The following is a 7,550-nucleotide window of genomic DNA, read 5'->3' on the forward strand; positions in this document are numbered from 1 at the left end:
TATATATATATATATATATATATATATATATATATATATATATATACATACATACATATATACATATATTGTTTTACATCTACAAGGTTACTTTTATTTGTGAAATGCTGGGATTTTGTTTCAATATGGTATGTGCGAAACTAGTGCTGAGAAGGGAAATAATTGCATTTTCTATTTTTATTGTCGTTACTATTGTTGATATTGTTGTGATTGGTGAAATACAATTAATTTACATGGAATTTTGATAAACTATGTTGTTTCATTGAAATTATGGGGGTATTCAGGGGAAAACTCATTTTAGAGGTTTTAAAGTTTGTTTCGCGCAATGTCCTAGCTTACAAATGCCGTGTGCATGTGAAATTGAAATACATTTCTCAGTGTATCGAATTTTAATCACTCGATGAACATTCAAAATGTGACTATCCTATATTTTTTCTAGCATATTAGATGCTGAAGAAAGTACTGCATCCATGTCAGGGTGTATGGTCTTCATCAAGACAATAGCATAGTACAGGGAGTGCAATAGCTCTGTGGTCATTTGACTAACTGCCTGTAATCCATAGAGTTGCTTGTTCAGAGTTAATCTAAGACAACGAACTTTAAAACCTCTAAAATGATTCCCCCCCCCCCCTGAATACTCCATAATTTCAATGAAACAACATGGTGATTGTAACAATTCTACAGCAGGCATACCACATATTGAAAACTTAGGAAGATGGCATAAATATTCACGAGGCTGGAGCATATTGTCATCTCGAAAAAACACTGATCATAAATATAAGCAGAGGGTTGGGTTTAACACGTTCGGACAAATTCCACTCCCAGCAGCTTGCGTGGGCTTCACACTATTGGAACATATTCTGCATAAAAATATGAAAATGTTTTCATGGATACAATCTTATAAATGCCACTCACGAATGCGCGCGCACGCATATGCATAAATCATTTTTACTATTTTATCATTTTTAACATCATCACCAGCAGCATCACTACTATAAACAGTAATTATCTTTATTCCCGCCAATGTCTTTACCAACATTTATTATTCATTTATTACCATCAGTACTTTTACATGTGTGTGGGCGCGCATGTATGTGTGTATGCGCGCGCGTGTTTATGTGTATAAAGGCGAAGGGACTTCATATTATTTGTAATTATCATTTTCGCTTAACAATTAAGATTATAAAATTTCTTTTTATGACAATATTTCTTTGTAACTGCTCACAAACAAGTTTTGAATCAGAAATAGCTTTTTCAGTTCAGATCAAGTCTGTTAGAAAATCAGTGAAGTGTTTTTCTTTCTTCTTTTTTAAGTTTATTTTTTCCAAATGAGTAATAATTCTTAAAATATATTTTTACATGTACTTGTGTCGTGGAGGAGTGGATGAATGGATGGATGGATGGATGGACGGACGGACTGACAGACAGACAGACAGACAGACAGACAGACAGATAGATAGATAGATAGATAGATAGATAGATAGATAGATAGATAGATAGATAGATAGATAGATAGATAGATACCCTTGAATGGAGGGACTGAAAAATTTTGAGATAGCAATTCATCTATCCACGGCCAACAAAGTTCATGCAAAGCAGTTCGTGAAACCAGGCACCACTTATCACTTTGGATCTCTGTTTTACTATTAACGACAGATGAAGAATTTCCCAAAAAGGAGATGAACATGGTGGACAAGGGTAAGGGACTGAGCATGACATTGACATACGACCCTATCAACAGAAATTGGATTACGGAAGGGTCTTAAATTGTAAAATATTTATATTATAGTAATCAGAAAGAATTCCCTTTTATCATGATATCAGTTATCAAAAAAGAAATATCTCCAGAAGTAGCTTAGTCAGACTCATTCATTAATTGTTGATAAAACGGACAGTTCGGAAATTGAATAGCCCTCACGTATTCTGCGCTATGTTTTTGATACCGTTATCTGTGAAGAATTTATTGGCTATCAAGTAGTTTCATATCAAGAACTTCCGCAATACATATTATCGGTGCTGAACTCTATTGGTATTGATGTCCAGTTAATTTCATGATGGCGTTTCGAGCAGCAGCAGGAAAATTTCCGTGAAGCCTTGTTCCATTTACAGTCCCAAGACTTTATTCCATTTTCACTCTATGCCAAGCAACTCAATCTTTGTGGTAGCTGATTACATATAGAATGTAAAGGCAGTACATATATTTTCGCCATCCTACAATAAATTTACCTGTCCATGAGTCTTCTCACTCAGTACCAATACTTCAAGTCATTAGAAGAAGAAAAAGACGGACAGCCAATGAAGCTGAAAAGATTATCTAATAAATGTCGGCTCTATCGGTGTGCATGATGATATGCTAAAATGAATGCACTTACATTCATTTTGAATACTCTGTTGCATGCCAGTGAGTATACTGAATCACCGGGAGAGTGCAAGTCAGTTTTATTATTTTTGTCTGCAAACAGTTGTGTTCTCACACTCTTTGAACAAATTCCGTCACGCATCAAGCTCCTGGAGAAGTTGCCTGAGTCTTTACTGGATTTGGATACAGCAAGCAAGTCGATACTAAGCTGCACCGACGATCTTGATGCAGAGCAAAACATGCTGGACAGGAAATGTGCGAAGCAAATGATCAAGCAACAAGCTAATGAACTTAATAAAGACAACCAAATGGTTTTCCACACATATTACTTTTTAACATTTTACATTCCTGCAAATTCTCTCCCCGCCTCCTTTTTTTACTTGTTTCAGTAGGGGTCGGAGGTCCGCCATTTCTATATTGAGTGTTCTCGGTAGAAAACATGTTGCATATCTGATAACGATGTAAGTGCCCTAAACCACCAAAGTATTGTCCTCGACATCCATCTCACACCAAAGCTGATAACCTCAAACTCCAAGTGGTTAGCCTCAAACTCCACTGCAACCGTGCAGGCAAATTACACTCACTATATCAATTGGAAGAAGTTACCTACCACATCGAACAGGATGATTTTAACCACCACCACAATTTTATCAAGACAAATATCAGAAAAACAAAGCATACTTTCATGCACTGAACTACAAACTTTAGAAGTTAGAAGATGGTCATTCAATCTGGTGTAAATATAATTTCTACTAGTTTTGATATTCTCCCTATACGATACTCCTCAACTAATTTCGCCAGACAATTCCATCGGATTGCCTAGCCACTGCTTAATCAAGGCAATATGCCACACATTTACATAATATATATCAACTTCTTAAAACACATGAAGATCACTTAATGCCATTGAGTGTATGGTTACCCACCAACGCAATATCTATAGGACTGACGTTAGAAAGGAACAAATTTCCTTGCTTCGTACAGCCTTCCAAACTACATCAGAATATTTTCATTCCTCCTCAAGATGTTTTCAAGGAATTTTGATAGCTAGAAAACCATGTTAGCACCAGCACCGTTAAAAATACCCTAACATTTTCTGTTTTGCTCCCAACACTTTACTGTACACATTCAATAAATTCTATATATCCCAATCTCTCACCACCAACTACTTACAGGCGCTTCAGGTGAAAATTCAGCTGATCGCGCTAATATAAAAAGTTCTTCAATCTATTTTTCTTTCTTTCTTCGTTTCTTTCATTCAGTCAATCAATCTTGTTTCTTTTTTTTTCATTCTTTCTTTCTTATGGGGAAACTCCCCTATTTCTTTGACGCTACCACCTATCGATGTATTAACACCATCCCCTTGAGCATCTCTACTAGCCCCAAGGACTACCAATGTGATTTCTATAGAGGCAGATCTAGTGGGTACTTACCCCCTATGTTACACATCAAAGCTCCTCCTACACTTAAGGACCTCCGTGAAGTAATATGGTTGCACTTGATATCAGTAAAGTTTGCAAGAGTCCTGCACAAGAATCCTCTAGTTAATTTGGGGATCCATCTGTCTCCTATCTCTCCGATCAAAAGCTTTTTGTTGGACTGCAGCATTGCCGAAAACCTCTCCGGCCAAAACTATAACATTTGGTTTATCTTCAGCACTCATGATTCTGTACATTTATGATTGAATTACTGTCAAGTACGCAGAAATATTACCCATCATTTGGCAAACGTTCATACTCAACAAATTAAAGGCTACATTCTGCTTAAAACCAAAAAAATATTTCGCACATCCCTAACTATTGCTAATCTTCTACAAGACCCAAGTGAAATCCGCAGTAGAATACTGCTCCCACATCTGAAATAGCGCTGTTTGTGGCTGCTGCTGCAGTAGCTGCTGCAGTGGCTGCAGTGGTTGCTGCTGTGGTTGCTGCTGCTGCTGCTGTGACTGCTGCTATGGCTTCTGTTGCTGTTGCTGCTACACAATCGGAAAGGCACTGGACTGTTTAGCATAAAATAGCTCAACACACTATAACTTCTGGTCCACCAGTATGTTGTCTAATCACACCGATCTTACACGTCTGGAAGGGTCTATGAGGGATATTGGTGGAACCTCTTTCTCCAGAACAAAGCAATACAAAAGACACTAAAAATCACTACGCTTCACTTAGGTTGACCTACTAGAATTAGTAGTCATATCTCAATTTCACTACACCCGACAATATCTCTAAACAAACACCAACGTCTAGAAAAATTCAAGCTGATGATAATGTGCAAGGAAAAGACTGTGGAGTCGCAAACAAAACTATAGATGAAGGATGAAAACTCGACAGAGACGAATTCCCAAATCGACAGGTAAATTAACAAACATTTGAAAGTGACGAATTTGTACGTAAGCAAACACATACGTCGAAAACGTAGGAAAACCACACTACAAAACAAACACATATAAGCACAATAGATAAACCACCAAATTTCGTCTAACATACTTCGGAAAACAGAACACAGGAAACAGAAATTACCATCATTACCTTCGTATTAAAGTTTCATTTTCAGTACGATCTAGCCGCACAACAATGGTGAAATAATATACACAAAGACGTAACACATACACTAAACAATCAAAGCCAAAGTAGCCAAATGTATTAAGCCAATCTTATACGTTACACCAGGTCTGTAGTACAAATATTGAGGAAACAACCTTAAGAAGAAAAAAATTTGACTTCACACTTCTTAAAGATTCTAAATTCCGCTGCAATTCTGCAAACCCGAGTAGTACTACAATATTTACTATCAAGTTGCCTTTCCTTTACATTCCATATTTTATCATGCACCTATCATCTTTATTATTATTGTTATCATTATAGTTATTACACCTAATATACTTTGTTGTTGGAGTTTCATTAACCCATTAGTGCATAACGTCCAGAAAGGTGTGCACAGGAAAAATTACTATTGCTTGTTAAAACTAGCTATTGGGTTTATTTTTGGTATAGTCTGCTTCTAAACTAGTGCTCTATGAGTGAGCAAGTACTGCGTACAAACAAACCAACTGTACACGTACGAAACAATTAATGTTCAGCGTGGTGTCATGGCTGCTTCACGCTCTCGCAAACGGTGAGTTTTATTTACATTTTGCATAGATACCACTCGTTTTCCTGGTTATAGTGTGAATGAAAGTTGAAATTAGGGTATCTTTTATGAATATAATATGGAAAAAAAGTGATAGTAAATGATATACAATAGTTATAATGCTTTATTTCTTGGTGTCAATTTTTATGAACGTTATGCACTCAACAACCCATATGGTCGTTTTACTCCTTTTTCAGGTTTGAAAACATCAGAAATGTTGAAAATATTGGATGATATTGACGATGACGAAATTGAAACTGATGATATAGTTCTTCATATACCTGATGAACATTATAAAGCTACAATTGACGCAGATTCCGTTGCTTTAGATGAAGAATCAGCTGGAGATACGAATAAGCTCGGTCCTGTCCTACTCAATAACTTGTGTGATTTCAACCCTCACATGCCTTCAAATGCTGCAGCTATTGATGTTGACGAAGCACAAACTATTCCACTTTCAAAGAAGGCCAAGAAAAGTAGACCAAACCCAACTGAATGGTCTGGTACAGTTCCTGTATTCAATATCAACTGCGAACGAACTGGAGACTGTAATTCCTGAAGAAGTATTGTCATCTAGCAGCGAATTAGATATATTCAAACTTTTTATTGATAATGCCTTCATAGATAATTTAGTGGAACAAACTAACATATACACATTACAGCAAAGCAAAACTTTGAATTTTACGAGTGATGAACTTTGGGTTATATTTGGAGCATTTTTATTGTCTTGGTACGCTAAATACCCGAAATAAGAGGTTTTATTGGTCACGTGAGAATGATTTCCCAAAACTTCTTTGTGGTGCTATCAGATGTAATAGATTTGAGGAATTACTTCACCATTTGCACTTCAACGACAATACACGCAATGACGGATCAGATCGCCTTTACAAATTACAGCCTCTTTTTCAGTATTTGCAAACAAAATTTGTTCAGCTCAATCCACTTGATGAAAATTTATCTATTGACGAGTCAATGATCTCATACTACAGAATACACTATGCTAAGCAGTATGTAGAAGGGAAACCAATAGGATTCGGGTATAAAAATTGGGCCCTCTGTTCGTCAAGTGGTTACATGTATGCGTTCGATGTCTATGTTGGAAAATGTAATCAAGACACCCGCACAGAGTTAGGAATGGAAGGTAATGTAGTAATGAAGCTGATACAAAAAGCTAATGTGACAGCTAACGCAGGCTACAAACTTCATTTCGATAACTATTTTACCTCCTTCAAGATGTTAGATTACCTATCATTAGCGGGAATTTGTGCAACAGGCACTATTAGAGAAGACAGATTGCTAAATTTTCCTCTAGCAAAATGAAAAACTTTTAAAAACAACCAAATTGTCATCTGACTTTACAGCGACATCTAGTTTGTGTTAAGAAATATAAAGACAATAATGTTGTAACCATTGCTTCAAACTTCGATTCACCAACTATCGGTACATCACAGAGATATTCGGCAAAGAAAAAGTCTTATATCGCCATACCTCAACCAACTGTTGTACAGAATTATAATTTGTATATGGGAGGTGTTGATCTGATGGACCAATTGGTCGCATCCTACCGTACATGAATGAGGCAGAAGAAGTGGTGGTGGCCAATTTTCATTTATTTCATTGATGTTGTCGTTGTGGATTCCTGGATTTTATGGAAAAACAAGAAAAAATAACAAAGAGTCTCTTCCACGGTTTTGACATAAATTGGCCATTTTGATATTGAAACAATATGAGACTCCTTCAAAACAAGGAAGGCAAGCAGCTTCTCCCATCAACTGTGTACAATATGATGGAATGAACCACTGGCTAAGACAGGGTAACACAAGAAGATGCGCACATTGTCCTGGAAAAGTTGCATTCTATTGTGTAAAATGCGATGTTGGACTGCATCTTTGCTGTCACGAAGGATGCCATCAGAAGCCATAAAATATAACGTTCAGTATAAAGTTTGTTTAGGGTGTTATTTTTTTCATATCAACAGAAAATATTGTCATTATATGCTTTATTTAGTGATAAGATTATTGTTCCAAATAAAATATAACCATATATATATCTTTATATATAT

This window comes from Octopus bimaculoides, chromosome 17 (assembly GCF_001194135.2).
Source record: "Octopus bimaculoides isolate UCB-OBI-ISO-001 chromosome 17, ASM119413v2, whole genome shotgun sequence".
Lineage (NCBI taxonomy): Eukaryota > Metazoa > Mollusca > Cephalopoda > Octopoda > Octopodidae > Octopus > Octopus bimaculoides.